Source organism: Elephas maximus, chromosome 1, assembly GCF_024166365.1.
Source record: "Elephas maximus indicus isolate mEleMax1 chromosome 1, mEleMax1 primary haplotype, whole genome shotgun sequence".
Lineage (NCBI taxonomy): Eukaryota > Metazoa > Chordata > Mammalia > Proboscidea > Elephantidae > Elephas > Elephas maximus.
Genome location: NC_064819.1, coordinates 108555252 through 108574821, shown reverse-complemented (window position 1 = coordinate 108574821; position 19570 = coordinate 108555252).

Below are 19570 nucleotides of genomic sequence, written 5' to 3'. Positions count from 1 at the left end.
GGGTGTGTGGATCCAAGTCCAGGTGTTGCTACAAGAGTTCGAGATGGAGGTAGGAGGACGGATGAAATGGTCCCTTAAGGGCTTGCCTGGGTTTAGTCCACTCCCTTTGTCCTCCCCATGAAGACCTCCGACACCATCTCCAGAGGGCTCACCCCCTTTCCCTCTCATGAGGGCAAACATTTGACAGCTTCCAGGCCCTGTCCAGGTCACCCTAGACCCTGTGTCATGGATTGAATCGTGTCCCCCAAAATATCTGTAACATTTCGGGTAGGCCATGATTCCCCGTATTGTGTGATTGTCCACCATTTTGTCATCTGATGTGATTTTCCTACATGTTGTAAATCCTATCTCTGTGATGTTGATGAGATGGGATTAGTGGCAGTTATCTTAATGAGGCAGGACTCAACCTACAAGATTGGATTTTGTTTTGAGCCAATCTCTTTTGAGATATAAAAGAAAGAAGTGAGCAGAGAGATGTGGGGACCTCATACAACCAAGAAAGAAGCACTGGGAGCATAGCACGTCCTTTGGACCTGGGGTCCCTGTGCAGAGAAGCTCCTAGACCGGGGAGGATTGAGGACAAGGACCTTCCTCCAGAGCTGACAGAGAAAGAAAGCCTTCCTCTGGAGCTGGCATCCTGAATTTGGACTTGTAGCCTCCTAAACTGTGAGGGAATACATTTCTTTTTGTTAAAGCAATCTACTTGCTGTATTTCTGTGATAGCACTAGATGATTAAAACACCCTCCTCTGAGTCCCCTCCTCAGGGCTGGCCCTGAGATGCCTGGGAAGCCTAGGGAACAGCCTGCTTGCTCTGGGCTCAAGCGAGTTACCCATTCTGCTCCCAGGCCAGGGTCTTAAGACAGGGAGCAAAGGCCCTGAGTTTAGAGGATGCCTGTTTGAGAAACAGCAGAGACTGGTGTGGTTAGAGGAGAAGCAAGTAAAAGAGAAATTGGCTATACTATCAGAGAGGTAATAGGGGTTGAGTGGAAAAGCTAGAGACTTAGTAAGACAGGGAACAGAGGGACCCCCAAATTTGCAAACAAAGTAACAAGAAATGGGCCAGGGCACAGAAACGAAGCCATTCCCCAGAACGATGGGGCGGAGTATCTAAAAATAGCATGCAAACTTCTTTAAAGTTGCCTTTCAGAAACAGCTGGAGAAAATCAGGCCAGGGAAAAGCACAGAGCATCCACCTGTGACCGCTGTGTGACCTTCCACCAGGGGCAGCGAGGGGCTACAGCCACAGCCGGGGAATTGAACCCGGAGAGTGAGAGACTGCGTAGGCGCAACACCCCATAATAAGTCCTGCTACAAACCCCAGAGGCCTCCAGAACAGGAGCCATCTTGGAAAGCTGCTGCCCGTACACCTTAGTTAACATGTCGCCGCCTGTGTCTATGAATAAACATGAATCTCTTTCCACCCAAGAACTTTTAAAAACTCAGGCCCATCTTTTGTTTTCTGAGACGAGGGTATGCATTGCTCTAAGGCCTTCCTCATCTCCGCTTGCAAGCCTCTTCAATAAAGCTTTGCTCGTGTGGAAAACCACGTGCCTTACCTGCTCATTCTTGACCAGTGAGGGACAAGAACCTTATTCCGGTAACAGTCTCACCCCCACTCCCTGGACCCTTCATCAGCCTGTCCCACTTACTGGGCTAGGACACATCCAGGACTTCCATCCAGGCCTTTTTCCATCTTTGAGGTGTCAGAAAAATCTGGATTCAGACTTCCTGTCCCTTGGTACCATACACAGAGCCCATCCCTCTTACTTCATCCCCTCTTCTCCCTCCTTTACCTTGCCTGCCCCTGATTTCCACCTTCTTTCTCTCTTCCTTCGATCTCTCTTACCCTCGGTGCACCTACTATGTGCAAAGCACCTGTACTCCTGTCAGGTCCAGGTCTGAATCCACAGGTGAGTGCCCATCAACAGTCAACCAGATAAAAGCACCAAAAAAATGTACGGAGTCCAAGCAATGTATGGTGGGAGCTGGGAGAAGCCATGAATGCAGGCTGGTGCCATCTTGGAAATTTTCAGGAAGAAATGGTGTCGGAAGGGGCCTTGAAGTATTCTGACAGGCAAAGAAGGAGGTATTTGTGTGTACATAAGGTGGAGGGGAGTACCTCTAGGCCATTCTCCAGTGTAGATAGACCCGAGGAGTTTTCTGTCTTGGACTGTGATCTTCTGGGCTGGGCCTGTATCCTCTAAAGCAGTACTTCTCAAACTATCTGGGAGGAAACCAATTTTTCTTAAAATTCCAACTTGTCATAGACCAATAATATTATATGATACAAAGAAATTATTAGAAAAATAAAATAAGACATAGAAAATGCAAGGCCCAATTTTTTTTATTGTTGATTCAACAGACATAAAATTAGTCTGTCAAATTGTTATTAAAATTTCTAAATGCCTGCACTATGTACTTACCTTGTCCCCAACTGGTCATAAATGGTTTGCAGACTGGCCTGGTCTGTGGCCCACACTTTGAGTTTCACTACTTGTCTTAGCCAGGGTTCTCTAGAGATACAGAACCAGTGATATATGTATCCTCTGCCCATTTCCCTGCCTCTCCTGATTCTACCGCAATGATCTTGTACAGGAAGTCTTGGCCCTTCCACTTTCTTTTTTTTCCCTTGGACAGTCCTCCCCCTCCCTTGCTTCTCCCAGATACTCCCTTCCTGAGCCCCGTGACTGGGGGAGTTCCTTTCTCCCTTAGGAAAGGAGAAGGGCTGCTGGGGAGTCAGGGAGTGGAATGAGTAATATAAAGAAATATGCCATATGAACCTGGCCAAAGGCCCCCAACCCCCAAGCTTCCGAAGACCCCATGATGGTACAACAACACAATTCCAACCAGGATAACTGCTTGGCTGGTGTCTCCCTTTTTTGGGCTTTGCTGATACCCTGCTTCCATTCTATGGCTGCACTATAATTTATTTAATCAGTTTTCTATAAATGAACCTCTGGGTTGTTTTCAGTTTTTAAAAATTATAAACAATTCTGTAAGGAACATCTCTGTCTCTCTCCCTCCCCACATCTGAGCTCCTGGTTCCCAGAGGTCCCTGCACTCTACCTTCTGTTTCTCAGTCTTTATCCACATGATCCACATTCCTCTTGCTTCTCTCAGTACCCGGCAGGCTGGGTCTCATGAGGCAGGGGTTTGGAAACTTGATCCCTTTCCTCCTCAGACCATGCACCCTTCCTGCAGACAACTACACATCTGGTTTCTTTAGCCAGACTTCCTGAATACTCAGCTGTATCATCAGGACCTTTGACTGCAAGTAACAGAAAACCCAAGTCAAAATGGTTTAAACAATACAGGAATTTTTAATTTCGTAAGAGAGTAAGTCCTGAGGTAGGCTGGCTCCAGGGTCGTTAATTGAGTGAAGCTACCATGTCATCACGGATCCAGATTCTTTCTGTCTTTTTGCTTTGCTGTCCTCGGGAAGTTGGTTTGCTCAGGTACTGTAGTACCCGTCATGATTGCGAGACGGCTACTGAAGCTCCAGACATCACATTCAGACGTAATATGCCTGGAGGTTGAAGAGAGACCATCTCTTTTTGTGGAGATATATATACATATATATATCCAAAAAAACCAAACCCATTGCTGACAGAAACCCTGTGGTGTAGTGGTTGAGAACTACATCTGCTAACCAAAAGGTCAGCAATTTGAATCCACCAGGTTCTCCTTGGAAACTATGGGGCAGTTCTACTCTGTCCTATAGGGTTGTTATGAGTTTATGTATATATATAATCCCAAAAAACCCATTGTCTTTGAGTCTGACTCATAGCGACCCTATAGGACAAAGTGGAACTGCCTCATAGAGTTTCCAAGGAGCGGCTGGTGGATTTGAATTGCTGACCTTTTGGTTAGCAGCTGAGCTCTTAACCACTGTGACATCAAGGCTCCTATAGGGTCACTATGAGTCAGAATCGACTCAATGGCAACAGGCTTGGTTTTTGGTTTTATATATATATACACATACTATTTTTATCTACTACTCCTTGCCGTTGAGCCGATTCCGACCCATAGTGACCCTATAGGACAGAGTAGAACTGCTCCATAGAGTTTCCAAGGAGCACCTGGTGGATTCGAACTGCCAACCTTTTGGTTAGCAGCTATAGCTCTTAACCAGTATGCCACCAGGGTTTCCATATATACACATGTGTATACAAATAAATATATAACACATATATATCTATTGTGACAGACATATACGTAACAAAATATTTGCCATTTCAACATTCTTTACATTCTGTGGGTCTGTTTTTAAGATCAAGAAAATGTTTTCCTGGAATGTCCCCAGTAAACTTACCCTTGGGTCTCATTGGCCAAGGTTAGGCCACATGCCCATTCCTTTGCTAACTCTTGGTAAGGGTTATGGGGCCTCCTTGACTGTCTGGTGACGCATGAGGCTGTGTGAAGAAGAGGTTGGGTTTCAAAGGAGGAAAGGTAGACAACCAACAGAATGTCTCATGCTGACCAGGTGGGAAACTCTTCCCAGTGGGGAGGACTCCCTTTCTGTTTTTCTCAACCAGCTGGGCCTATAAGTCCTGCTCTGGAGACTTAACTTGGCTTTAGTTAGAAAACATTTGTTGAAGGAATGAGATGTGTTTCAACACTTTACTATTCTAATTGTGATGCAGGAGAATAGAGAGCAGGGTTAGGGGCCAGGGCTAGGGAAAAGAAAGCTGAATCTGCTGACACTACAGGCGGGAAGTTGAAGCACTCCAGTCCTTCTCTCTGAGGGAAGGAGTTAATGAGAGACACTTGTTAGGGCTGGGTTGGCTTGGACACAGAGGACTGACTGAGATGACCTTAGAACTGGACTTGTCCTAGTGCTGGGGCCAACTCAGTGTCAGAGATGGGGAGATGAAGGTGCAGGAGCTATAGAGGTAAGAGGGACATTTATCCCAAGCTAGGCTCCCCTAATCTTTCTCCTGACTGTCAGGTAGATTTCGTCTTGGCCTCTGAGTCACAGAGGGACAGGAAGGAAGAAAGGAGGCCTGTGAGTCAGGAGCCTACCTGGGAGAAAAAAAACCAACCAAACAAACAAACACAAAAACAAAAACACAGGAAGTGACTCAGTGTCTGCAGCAGACAGGTGGCCTCGGTGCCCTAGGATGGACCCTGGGGGAGTTGGCCGAGGGCAAGGGCCCCCTCCTCAGAGGCTGCTGGTGCACTCCATCCTGACTATTTCTGCCAACCATATTGCCCACAAGCCCTTCCCCTTCCCACCACAGTAGCCCGTCTGCCCACTCACCCACAAGCCAAGCTGTTGCAATTCCTGGCCCTGATTCACCCCCTGCATCCGGGAGGCCTCATCACCTCTGACCCCAGAGGGTTCTCAATCCTCCCCCCTGCCTACCTGCCTTCCTCACAACCTGGGAGAAAACTGCTGTGGCCACTAGAGGGTGGGGGTCTCCTGAGCAAGGCAGATACATCTGTGTGTGCGTATATGACTAGGTTTTCCTTGGGGTCGAGGATGTGGCCCAGACAGAGTAACAGGAAGGCAAAGTAGAGAGAGCACAAGCTTTGTGAGCCTGTGGCACCTCTGCTGTGTGCCAGTCAGAGAGGCCTTTGTTCCCAGGCTGGAGTTTGAGGTTTGGAGCCAGAGTCCCAGCTAGTAAAAAATGCATTACTTTCCTTAGGGACCCTGAAGGAGGAGTGACTAGGCCAAGGCATGACTAAGGTGTTTTATTTTAAATTTTATTTTACAAATATTGGTCGTATTATATTGTAAGTTTTGCGATTTGTTTTTTCACTTATTATCTTGGATGTCTTTCCATAATAGTACACAAAGAGACAACCACCTGTCTGTCAGTTTGTTGTTCTGTGGTGGGTTGCTCGTTACGATGCTGGAAGCTATGCTATGGGAATTTCAAATACTAGCAGGGTCACCCATGGTAGACAACTTCCAGTGGAGATTCCAGACTAAGATAGACTACGAAGAAAGGCCTGGTGATCTGCTTCTGCAAATTAGTCAATGAAAACTCTACGGATCACAACAGAAAGGTTGGCGATCCAAACCTACCAGCTGCTCTGTGGGAGAAAGATGTGGCAGTCTGCTTCTGTAAAGATTTATAGCCTTGGAAGCCCTGTGTGGCCGTTCTACTCTGTCCTACAGGGTCTTGCTATGAGTTGTGAATGACTCGATTACAATTTTTTTTTTTTTAATGCTGAAAGATGAGCCCCCTAGGTTGGAAGGCGCTCAAAATACACAGTGGCCGCCATAACAGACTTTAAGTATGCTGTCTTAGTCATCTAGTGCTGTTATAACAGAAATACCACAAATGGATGGCTTTAACAAAGAGACATTTATTTCTGCACAGTAAGGTAGGCTAAAAGTCCAATTCAGGGTGTCAGCTCCAGGGGAAGGTTTTCTCTCATTGTTGGCCTTCTCATCAATCTTCCCCTGGACTAGGAGCTTCTTTGCACAGGAACCCTGGGTCCAAAGGACACACTCTGCTCCTGGCACTGCTTTCTTGGTGGTATGAGGTCCCCTATGTCTTTGCTTACTTCTTTCTTTTATATCTCAAGAGATTGCCTCAAGACACAATCCAATCTTGTAGATTGAGTCCTGCCTCACTACCACAACTGCCGCCCATCCTCCCTCGTTAATATCATAGAGGCAGGGTTTACAACATACAGGAAAATCACACAATACCAAGAATCATGGCCCAGCCAAACTGATAACACATTTTTGGGGGGACATAATTCAATCCATGACACACAGCAATGATTGTGAAGATGGTGCAGGACTGGGCAAAGTTTTGATCTGTTGTGCATGGGGTGGCCATGACTTAGAACTGACTGGATAGCAACTAGTAACAATAACAACAACAACAACATATATAGAGAGTGTCCTTATTCTTTTTTAATAGTTGCGTAGTATTTTGCTGTATGGATGTACTATAATTTATTTAGCCAATTATCTATACATGGACATTTAGGTTGTTTCCATTTTTTTTTTTCAATTATAAACAACGCTATCTTGAACATCCTGTACATTTACCTTTGGACACTTGCATGAATGCTTTTGCAGGATAAAATCCTAGAAGTGAGACTGCTAAGTCAAAGAGTATGAGCATAAAGAATTTAATGTTACTGTTGTTAGGTGCCATCGAGTAGATTTCAGCTCATGTCGACCCCATGCAATGGATTTGGACTGGCCCATAGGGTTTTCTTGGCTGTAATCTTCATGGCAGCAGATCGCCAGGTCTTTCTCCTGCAGAGCTGCTCGGTGGGTTCAAACCAGCAACCTTTTGGTTAACAGCCGAGGCCTTAACCAGGGCTCCTAACTTGTAGATAATGCCTAATTGTGCTCCAGAATATATTGATTTGCATTTCATTACCATTGTCCGAGACTGTTTGTTTAGCCACATCCTCCACAACACTATGCTTTATTAACTTTTGCCACTCAGGTAAGTGGAAAATCATATCTTGTTTTAATTTGCATTTAAAATTACCAGTGAGATTGCACATTTTGAGTATTTTTATTAGCCAGTTGTGTTCTCTGTAAATGATCTGTTCATATTCTTTGCCTGTTTTTAAATTGGATTGTTGGGTTTTTTTCGTTTGTTTGTTTTGTAAAATCTGTCTTTTCTTAAATTAGGAAAATTAGTACTTTGTCACACATCTTGCAAACATTTTTTCATTTTATTTTGTTCTTTGATTTTGTTCGTGGAGTTTTTTTCTTTTGATTTCTATGCAGGCACATTTATTAATCTTCTCTGCTATAAGTTCTGTTTTGTTCCATGACTGGAAAAGCCTTTGCCACCTTAGGGTCATAAAAACACTGACCTGTGTTTTCTTTTGGCACTTTTACGACTTTATTTTTAAAATGTTTTTAAATCTTTGATTCAGCTGGAATTTATTTCTGTGTTAGGAGTGAGGTAGGGATACAGATTTATCTATTTTTGTCCCACATGTTTGGTGAGTGTCTCAATGTATTAAATCCTCAATTTTTTTCTTTGTTGATTTCAAATGCCTTCTTAGGCAGATGCTTAGTTCTCATGTTTGCTTAGGTCTATTTCCAATTTCTTTATTCTTTACTGCTGATCTGTCTGCCTACACCAGTCCAAGACTACTTTAATTACTGTAGCTGAATAATAGTAAACAAAAATGTTTTATAGGGCTATTGCTCCTTTGTTAGTTCACTATTTCCACTCCCCAGGAATTTTCTGGTCATTGTTTTACATTTATTTTTCCAGATGAATTTATAATCATTTTGTCATGCTATCCCCCCCACCAAAAAAATTTTTTTTTTTATCCCAAAAAGGCAACTGAGATTTTGTATAGAAATCCATTGAATTGATAAAATAATTATGGGGGTACTGACATGCCTAGAGGATTATTGGCTTTTTATCCAAGAACGAGATCACCCTCTCTCCCCATTTATTCAAATCTATGTTTTATAGCTTTTTCATGTACATTTGCACATTTTTTCTTACCTGTTTTATGTTATGTTCTTGTTACCTTTGTGGATGGGACTTTTTTCTATATTCTTTAAGTAGTTATTTCTTGCGCTTAGAGGATCTTTCTATAAACTAGCCACCTTGTTAAATTCTCTGATTATTTCTAAAAAATTTTTAAGCTGATTTTCTTGGGATATACAAGTATAGAATAACATTACCTAATAATAATGGAAACCCTGGTGGCGTAGAGGTTAAGTGCTACGGCTGCTAACCAAAGGGCCAGCAGTTGGAATCCACCAGGTGTTCCCTGGAAACTCTATGGGGCAGTTCTACTCTGTCCTGTAGGGTTGCTGTGAGTCGGCATTGACTTGATGGCACTGGGTTTGGTTTTGGTTTGGAATAAGAGTAATAATTTCTCATATATATATGTATATACATACCTCTTTATTCTTCTACTAGTAGTATAGCATCGGTAAATGATTCTAGAACAATGTTAAATACTAATGGTAATACTGATGGTGATAGTTTACGGTGACAGTTTATGACGTCCCAACTTTAATAGGACTATTTCTAGAGAGTCTCTCCATTAAACATGTTTGGAAAATTTTCTCTATTTTAAATGTTAATATAGTGCGTTATGTTAAGATTGCTAGTACTTAGCTTTCTTGCACTTCTGAAAGGACCCACACTTAGTTTTGATGTATTCTTCTATTCATAACATGTAAAAAATACCCCCTTCCTTAGCTCAGAGCTTCCTTCTTGGCTGATCATTCCTCCTTTGGGAGTAGAGGGACCCAGACAAGGGACTGAGATCTGAGATGGAGACTCGGCCAAAGGGAAGAGCTGAAGCTTATGATGTGGACTCTCAGCCTCCTGGCCCCAAGGGAGTGAAGATTCACAAAGGCCTTCCCCCAGACTGAGGGAGGAAGCAGAGCTGTGCGGGGAGAGGAGGAGGGCAGAGCTGAGAAGCAGGAGGCAGGAGTCCTTAGAAGAAAACCAAGGACTCTTCTACCTGTCCCCTGAAGATGTCCTTCTCCTCTATCACTTTCAGCTATCTTGAGCCCAGTCTTTTTGGAGAGACCTGGTCTTGTACCTTGGCCACTCTCAGGCTATGGAATAGACACAGGCACAGTGGATATTTCTGAGCCGGGGAGGTGAGACAGGCTAAAAGAGTGCTCTGAATCTGGTAGGAGATCAAGAGAGATGTCCAGTCTCTTTTAACTGCTTCTCAACATCTGGACTTCAGGAAGCAGTGTCTAAAAGTAATGAGCATTTGTCCCCCTACCTCCCTCTCAACCCACCTTCCCTCCCCGTGAGTCCCTTCAGCCAGTTGCCGTAGAGTCAGTTCCAACTCACTGTGACCTCAGGGACATCAGAGCCGGGTTTTCAATGGCTGGTTTTTCAGAAGCAGAGTGCCAGGCCTTTCTTCTGAGGTGCCTCTGGGTGGACTCGAACTTCCAAACTTTTGGTTAGCAGTTGAGTGTGTTAATCATTTGCACCACCTAGGGACTCCCTACAGGTCTCCAGGGCTGTTCTTTTGTCCTAAATACCTAACCTTGCCCCACCTTCCCTCCATTTCCTGATGCAACCATGAGGTCCTCTGGCCGTGACTCTTTCTTAGGAATCTTGGTTGATCTTATTGTCACCCTTGGGCAAACATCACTGTTCCCAAGGATTCCTGGAGAGAGAAGAGGGTTGGGGGAGAGAAGGAAGGGACTTTCCAATGTGGGCCATGACAGATGCAGGAGATCAAGTGCATCTATGAGGTGTGGGGTGAGGACACTGCCAGGAGGAGAGAAGCAAGCCCTTCAGATATCTTCTCTGGTCTGACCTCCCTCTCCCTACCACAACCTTTAGCTCCAGGAGCACAGAAGGAACAACCCTTTGGTCCAGAATCTCAGCATCTTCCACGCCCACAAACTCCATTTAGCCCATAATTAACCCCCTCATTAAAAGGAAGGGGATGTCTTAGTTATCTGGTGCTGCTATAACAGAAATACCACAAGTAGATGACTGTTTATGAACAGAAATTTCTTCTCTGACATTTTAGGAGGCTAGAAATCCTAATTCAGGGCACCAGCTTTAGGGGAAGTCTTTCTCTCTGTGTTGGCTCTGGGGGAAGGTCCTTGTCAGCAATCTTCCCCTGGGTCTAGGAGTTTCTCAGTGCAGGGAATCCTGTGTCCAAAGGGCACCCTCCGCTCATGGCTCTTCTTGCTTGGTGGTAATGAGGTCCCTCTCTTCTCTACTCGTTTCTCTCTTTTATGTCTCGAAAAAGATTGACTCAAGATACAACCTAATCCTGTAGATTGTGTCCTGTCTCATTAACATAACAGCTGCTCATCTTGTCTCATTAACATCATAGAGTTTAGAATTTACAATACATAGGAAAATCACATCAGATGACAAAATGGTAGACAATCTCACATTACTGGGAACCGTGGCCTAGCCAAGTTGACACACATTTTTGGGAGACACAATTCAATCCATAACAGGGAGTGACTTTGTGGCTGTGTTTATATTACTCAGGTGGGAGTAGATACATTCCCTGATGCATCCCCACTTTCTCTCATGAGGAAAGATCAAGAGCATATAAACAGGTGTGTGAGTAGTAACACCAAGTTTCAGGCAATGGCCAGCCATGAGATGATGAAAGGCCAGCAAGAGTTAATGATGGACACCCTGTCTTGGAGGCAAGAGATTGAATGCAATGCCCTCCGAATGCTGACGGTGCTGTGTGAATTAACAAATTCTTGAGTTTTTCCTGCCGCTTTTGGGGCATCTCAAAAGGATGCTAATTCCATTTCCCAGCCATGGGAGCTAACTCCATTTCCTAGCCATGGGAGACTAGGAATACAGTAAGGAGGTTGGTAACCAGGAAGGGGGTTCTGACTGGACTGGGGCTCATGGCAGAAATATTCAGTCCCTGGGTGGTGCAAACAGTTAAGCACGAGGCTGCTAACAAAAAGGTTGGAGGTTTGAGTTCATCCAGAGATGCCTCAGAAGAAAGGCCTGTGATCTACTTCTAAAAAATTAGCCATTGAAAAACCTATGGAGCACAATTCTACTCTGACACACATGGGGTCACCATGAGTCAAAGTTGACTTGGCAGCAACTGATAAAACTGGGCAAGATAGGCAAGAGCAAGGCAGGTCCAACCTTGGAGGAGCCAGGTCCCCGGGTGGGCACTCAAGACAGGGGCTTGGATAGAAAGACTCAGGGTGCAGAATGAGGACTGGGCCTCAGGAATAAGGCAGAGGTACAGGATGGGATGAAGAATTCTTGGGGTATTTGAGCCGGCGTCTACCAACCACAGCCCAAGAGGACTTTCCCTGGACTTGTCTTGCAAAATCATGGTGGATTCTTAACTGATGTGGCTTCCTGTGGAAAAATAGGCACCATTGGTAGGTCCTGTTAAGTGCCCTGGCATGAGCCTTACTCATTTCCAGTCTTCTCAATTTCCACACCAGGCCCAGCCCCCCAGTGGGAGCTTCTAGTAAACACTTCCCAGATGTGCTGTGTGAGTTGAGCCAAGATGGCGAGATGACTGCATTTTGGAATAACAATGCATGTCCCCAGAAATGCCTTCTCCTTTGGGCAGATATCGCCTGGTATTAACAGTTTACAAAGACCAATAAGAGCAACACCCTCAGAACCAGAGACCCTTAGGGGATTATTCTGAGGGGGTGGGAGGGCTGAGTAGGAAGGGCTTGGGCATCACCCAACCCTCCCCACTCCAGCTACAAGCAAAGAGGTGCGTCTGCTTTAATCTGTTGTACATACTGGGCTTCTGAGTACAGGATTTTTAGTGCCCTGCTTTTTCAGCTCATGTGATAGATTGGGGTCACTCAGATGATCTAGGAAAGTCTCCCTTTTTAAGGTCCTTAGCCTTAGTCACATTGCAAGTCCCTTTTGCCAGCAACAGTTAATGGTGGGCACCTTGCCCCAGAGGTAGGGGATTGAATGCAATGACTTCTGGATGAACATGTTCACCGGTTCCAGAAATGACGGCATGGGCATCTTTCGGTGTCATGATTTGGCCTACCACATTATGTGTTTATGTTCTCAGTTTTTTCTCCAGGCATATTATCTTTGTAAAGAAATATTTGTAAAAATGTGCAGGATTATCTGTTGGCATCTTAGGCTAGGTTCTGTAGAGGAACAAAACCAGTGAAGTGTGTATATATACACTTTTATTTATATAAAATTTATTTCAAGGAAATGGCTCATGCAGTTGTGGAGTTTGGCAAGTCCCAAATCTGTGGGTCGGACGTCAGGCTGGAGGCCACTGACTCACATGGTTGCAGGGGCTGACAAACCCCAAATCAGCAGGTCAGATAGCAGGCTGCTGGATCATTTCCCAAGAACCAGAGGTCAGAAGATGACAAGCCGGATGCAGGATCCAGAGTGGGTGAGCTTTGCCAGGATATCTGTATATATTGGCTGCGAGCCTGGTGAAACAGTGGTTAAGCACTCGGCTGCTAACCAAAAGGTCGATGGTTTGAACCCACCAGCTGCTCTACAGGAGAAAGATATGGCAGGCTGCTTCCATAAAGATTTCAGCATTGGAAACCCTTTGGGGAAGTTTTACTCTGTCCTATAAGGTTGCTATGAGTAGGAATTGACTTGATAGCAGTGGCTTTGGTTTTGGTTTAGGCTATACCCCCAAGGAAACTCCCCTTTCAACTGACTGGCTGTTCACATCAGATCACAAAATAGAGGATGATTACATAATATCCCCCAAACCACTGAGAATCATGGCCTAGCCAAGTTGACACATAGCCTTAGCCATCATGGTCTACCCCTTGTCAACTTGGCATCTGTACATATCTTCTTAAATCATTTGTGATCTCTAAATAAAGAGAATTATGAAGTCATACTTACACCTAACGTGGAAACCCTCATGGTATAGTGATTAAGTGCTACAGCTGCTAACCAAAGGATCGGCAGTTCGAATCCACCAGGTGCTCCTTGGAAACTCTATGAGGCAGTTCTACTCTGTCCTATAGGGTCACTATGAGTCGGAATCAACTCAATGGCAACTTTTTTTTTTTTTTTAACACCTAACATGATACAACTAACATGTATACAACAAAAAAACACACTAGGCCTGTTTACATCTTATATTTTATAACAAGTAGTGGAATAAAGGAGGAAAGAAAACAAAGACATTTGATACACACACACACACACACACACACACTCATACAAGTATAATGAAACAAGGAAGAAATACCAAAAACAATTATAGTTCTCATTTCTGCAACTGGTCACATGGTCATAGTTGGTATTTAGAACTACCTTCTTCCACTACCTATTCTGTATTTCTGTATTCCCTTTGCTCTCAGCAAGCAAGCACCTCAGCTGGTCATGGTTCTTTGCTTGGTGGGGTGATGCAGATCATCATTCCTGAAGGGTCTGGGCAATTAGTAGTCACGTTGAAATTGGGTTGCTGTAGTTTTCCAATGACTTTAATCACGGGGCATGGTAGCACTAAGAGACACCCTAAGGGAGCTCCAGTATTCCAGACATACTCTTCTTTACCTCCATTATGTAACATCAATCTAATTTTCCACTGGTAATCATATCAATCACACCAGCCAGTATGGTAACTCTTTGTCTGTTGATCCAGAGGCATGAGGAGTGCAAAGTGGCTGGGTGGCATTCTTAATTTCCAGGTCAATGGAGTCAGTGTTCTATCTCCTGGCAGGAGCATTCCTCCCTTTGGAACTAAGACCTCTAGACCCACAGAGCATAGGATCACAGGGACAGGAAGCAAACATTTTGTGAGTGGATTACTAGGGGTAATAGTTAGTGGTGCCACTCCAATTTCCATCCCTTGATTCCTGCACCTGTGAATCCTTGCTATGGGAGAAACAGCACCACATATTGGATGCTGGCTTAGAGCATATACAGCCTCCTGGAGAACACTGCCCCAAACCTGCAAGGTATTGCCACCTAGCACTACTGTAATTGTGTTTTTAGAAGGCCATTCCACAGTTCTATCAAGCCAGCTGCTTCAGAATGATGGGGAACATGGTAAGACCAGTGAATTCTATGAGCACGGGCCCACTCCTGCACTTCATTTACTGTGATATGAGTCCCTTGATCCAAGACAATGCTGTGTGGGATACCATGATGGTGGATAAGGTATTCTCTAAGTCCACAGATAGAAGTTTCGGTAGAAGCATTGTGTACAGTGAAGGCAAATCTGTATCCAGAGTATGTATCTACTCCAGTAAGAACAAAACACTGCCCTTTCCATGATGGAAGTGGCTGATCACCCGTAGGAATGGTGCCGTATTGGGGACTCAGTGTTAGTCTCTGCTGCTGGTAGATTGGGCACTCAACAGTGGCTGTAGCCAAGTCAGCCTTGGTTAGTGGAAGTCCAAGTTGTTAAGCCCATGCATAACCCCCATCCCTGCCACCATGGCCACTTTTTTCATGAGCCCATTAGGCAATGAAGGGAGTGGCTGGGGAAAGAGGCTGACTGGTATCCACAGAATGTGTCATCCTACTCACTTGATAAAATCTTTCTCACTGAGGTCACCCTTTGGTGACTACTCACATGAAACACAAATATCCTCACTTCTTTGGCTCATTTGGAGAGGTCTACCCATATTACCTCTTCCCCATACCCCCTTGTCACCAATTTTCCAATTGTGTTCCTTCCAAATCCCTGACCATCCAGCCAAACCATTGGCCAGAGCCCACAAATCAGTATACAGTTGCACATCTGGCCATTTCTCCTTCCAAGCAAAATGAACAACCAAGTGCACTGCTCAAAGTTCTGCCTACTTGGGGGGTTTCCCTTCACCACTGTCCTTCAGGGAGGTCCCAGAATGGGGCCGTAGTGCTGTCGCTGTCCACTTTTGAGTGGTGCCTGCATATCGCGCAGAACCATCTGTAAGCCAGGAACAGTTTTCTCTTCCTCAGTCAACTGACGTAAGAAACTCCCCATGAGGCCATAGGTGCAGACTGGGAGAAGGAAGGTAATGTGACAGGGCTGGGGACCATGGGCTTTTGGGCCACTTCCATATGTAACTTATTTGTGCCTTCAGATCCTGCTTGAGCCTGATCTTGTATATACTACTTCCATTTAATAATGGAGTACTGTTTTGCACATTCGACTTTATGACTCTGTGGGTCAGACAACACTCAGTTCATGATGGGCAGCTCAGACCGCATAGTGACTTGGTGTCCCATTGTTAAGTGTTCAGTCTCTACTACGGCCCAGTAACAAGCCAAAAGCTATTTCTCAAAAGGAGACTAGTTATCTGCAGAGAATGGTACAGCTTTGCTACAAAATTCTGTAGGGTCACTATGAGTTGGAATTGACTTGACGGCAAGAGGTTTGATTTTTTGGTACTGTGATTCACCAATAGGGGCCTGCTAAAGACTCCAAATAGCATCTCTATCTGCCACTGACACTTCAAGCACCATTGGATGAGCTGGATCATGTGGCCAAGTGGCAGAGTGGCTTGCACGGCAGCCTGAACCTGTTGCAGAGCCTTCTCTTGTTCTGGGCCTCACTCAAAACTAGCAGCTTTACTAGTCACTTGATAAATAGGCTGGAGGAGTACACCCAAATGAGGGATATGATGCATCCAAAATCCAAAGACTCCCACCAGGCATTGTGGCTCTTTTTTAGATGTAGGAGGGGCAACTCATCCTTCACTTTAGAAGGAATATCTCAGCATGCTCCATACCACTGGATCCCTAGAAATTTCACTGAGGTGGGAGGAACCGGAATTTTTGTGGGATTAATTTCCCACCCTCTAGCATGCAAATGTCTTACTGATAAGTCTAACATCGTTGAGAATTCTTCCTTACTAGGTCCAGTCAGCATAATGCCATGGATGTAAGGGGATCAATATGATGTCTTGTGGAAGAGAAAGGTGGTGAAGATCCCTGTGGACTACATGATGACATAGGGATGGTAGGACAGTGAAGATAGGATTGTGAAGGTATACTGCTGGATTTGCCAGCTGAAGATGAACTACTTCTGGTGTTCCTTTGAAACCAGAATCAAGTTAAAGACATTATTGGTGGATTAGCAGTACCCTCTTTACTACAGGAGACAGAGTCATCAACACCTTTAAGAGCAGCCAGCCTTGAGAACCAATTCAGAAAACTCATCCTTACAATTTTGTTTGTCTAGAACCACTCAGTACCAGATGTCTTAGGCTGGGTTCTCTAGAGGAGCAAAACCAATGAAGTGTGTAGATAGATAAGTATCTGTGGAAATGGCTCACACAGTTGTGGAGGTTGGCAAGCCCCAAATCTGTGGGTCAGACATCAGACTGGGGGCTTCCCCTGACTCATGTGGTTGCAGGGGCTGATGAACCCCAAATCGGCAGGTCAGACAGCAGGCTGCTGGCTCACGGGGTTGTGGGAGCCGGTGAATCCCAAAACCTGCAGGTCAGATGGCAGGCTATTGGCTCACGTACCAAGTACCAGAGGTTAAAGGAGGACGGTTTGGATTCAGGATCCAGGGAGGACATCCTTTGCCAGAACATCTATATATATTGGATGCAAGCCTGGTGATGGAGTGGTTAAGCGCTCCATTGCTAACCAAAAGGTCAGCTGTTCAAACACACCAGCCACTCTGTGGAAGAAAGTTGTGGCAGTCTGCTTCTGTAAAGATTACAGCCTTGGATACTCTAAGGGGCAGTTCTACTTTGTCTGATAGGGCTGCTCTGGTAGGAAATGACTTGATGGCAGTGGCTTTGGTTTTGGTTTAGGCTATACTCCCAAGGAAACTCCCCTTTCAACTGATTGGCTGCTCACATCAGATCACAAAATGGAGGATGATTTCATAATACCTGTCAAACCACTGAGAATCATAGCCTAACCAAGTTGGCACATAATCTTACCCATCACAGTTGACAACTCAATATCATTTCCCTCTTCCAGTCTATGCTCTTTCCTGCATGGCAGGGGCTGGAAGCCAGGGAGTTACAGTTCCCAGGATCCCCACTAGCCGGTAAGAAGGACTTATACAAAATTTGGCAGGTCAAAGGGAAACATAATTCATAGTATTGTTCTGGCTGCTGCAGGCAGATGATGTGTGGGCTTCAGCAGATATGAGACTTTAGAGCAGCTGCCAAGTATTTTGTCTGCTTTGGTGTTGAAGGCTGAGGTTTTGTGGTTTCATCTGCTTCCTGACTCCCTAAAAGCTAGCAATGCACCTGACAGCCAGCCCTTCCACAGCTTGTTAAATACCTAATCCCCTGTATTAAACCCCTTTCTACTTGAAATGTCTAGAGTGGTTCCTGTGTTCCTAACTGATTGATACAGGGACCTTATTGACTAGGGAATTATAACTTGCTTTTCCTCCCCACTTCATAACATATTAAAAAAAGAAAACAAAAAAAATTTTTTTTTCCCTCCCAACTTCATAACATATTGTGAAGATAAACCTATCCATAAAATTCCATAGGTCATTCAATATTCTTAAAATAATAAAATGTGGATTTCCACAGCTGATATCATTATTATAATTATCGGATAGCATTACTATAATTTATTTATAACAAAATATAATGGATATACAGTTCTGGAAGTGCTTCCTTGTCTATGCCAAGAAATTTGGAAGACAGTTACAGGCCAACCGACTGGAAGAGATCCATATTTATGCCTATTCCCGAGAAAAGTGATCCAACTGAATGCGGAAATTATCAAACAATATTAATATCACATGCCAGCAAAATTTTGCTGAAGATCACTCAAAAGCGGCTGCAGCAGTACATCGACAGGGGACTGCCAGAAATTCAAGCTGGATTCAGAAGAGGACGTGGAGACAGGGATATCATTGCTGATATCAGATGGACCCTGGCTGAAAGCAGCGAACACCAGAAAGATGTTTACCCGTGTCTTATTGACTCCGCAAAGGCATCTGACTATGTGGATCATAACAAATTATGGATAACATTGTGAAGAATAGGAATTCCAGAACATTTAATCGTGCTCATGAGGAACCTGTACGTAAATCAAGAGGCTGTCATTCAAACAGAACAAGGGGATACTGTGTGGTTCAAAGTCAGGAAAGGTGTGCATCAGGGTTGTATCCTTTCACTATACTTATTTAAACTGTACACTGAGCAAATAATCTGAGAAGGTGGACTACATGAAGAAGAATGGGGCGTCAGGATGGGAGGAAGACTCATTAACAACCTGCGTTATGCAGATGACACAACCTTGCTTACTGAAAGTGAAGAGGACTGGAAGCACTAACTGATAATCAAAGACCACAGCCTTCAGTATAGATTACATCTCAACATAAAGAAAAAAAAATCCTCAGAACTGGACCGATGAGCGACATCATGATAAATGGAGGAAAGATTGAAATTGTCAAAGATTTCATTTTACTTGGATCCACAATCAACACCCACGGAAGCAGCAGTCAAGGAATCAAACAACGCGTTGCATTGCACTGGGCAAATCTGCTGCAAAAGATCTCTTTAAAGGATTAAAAAGCAAAGATTTCACGTTGGAAACTAAGGTGTGCCTGACCCAAGCCTTGTATGCATGTGAAACCTGGACAATGAATAAGGAAAACGGAAGAAGAATTGATACCTTTGAATTACAATATTGGCAGAGAGTATTGAATATACTGTGGACTGCCAAAAGAACCAACAAATCTGTCTTGGAAGGAGTATAGCCACAATGCTCTTTATAAATAAGCAAGTACGGCAAGACTACGTCTCGCATACTTTGGAAAAGTTATCAGGAGGGAATCTGTCCCTGGAGAAGGACATCGTGCTTGGTAAAGTAGAGGGTCAGTGAAAAACAGGAAGACCCTCAACGAGATGGACTGACACAGTGGCTGTAAGAATGGGCTAAGGCATAGCACTGATTGTGAGGATAGCACAGGACTGGGCAGTGTTCCATTCTGTTGTACATAGTGTTGCTGTGAGTCGGAACCAACTCGACAGCACCTAACAACAACAATGGATATACTAAATTTATTTAACCAAGCCCCTTTTGGTAGATGTTTAAGTTGTTTTCCGTTTTTTAAATTTATTTATTGTGCTTTAGGTGAAAGTTTACAACTCATGTTAATTTCTCATACAAAAATTTATGCACATATTGTTATGTGTCCCTGGTTGCAATCCCCATAATGTAACAGCACACTCCTCCTTTCCACCCTGGGTTT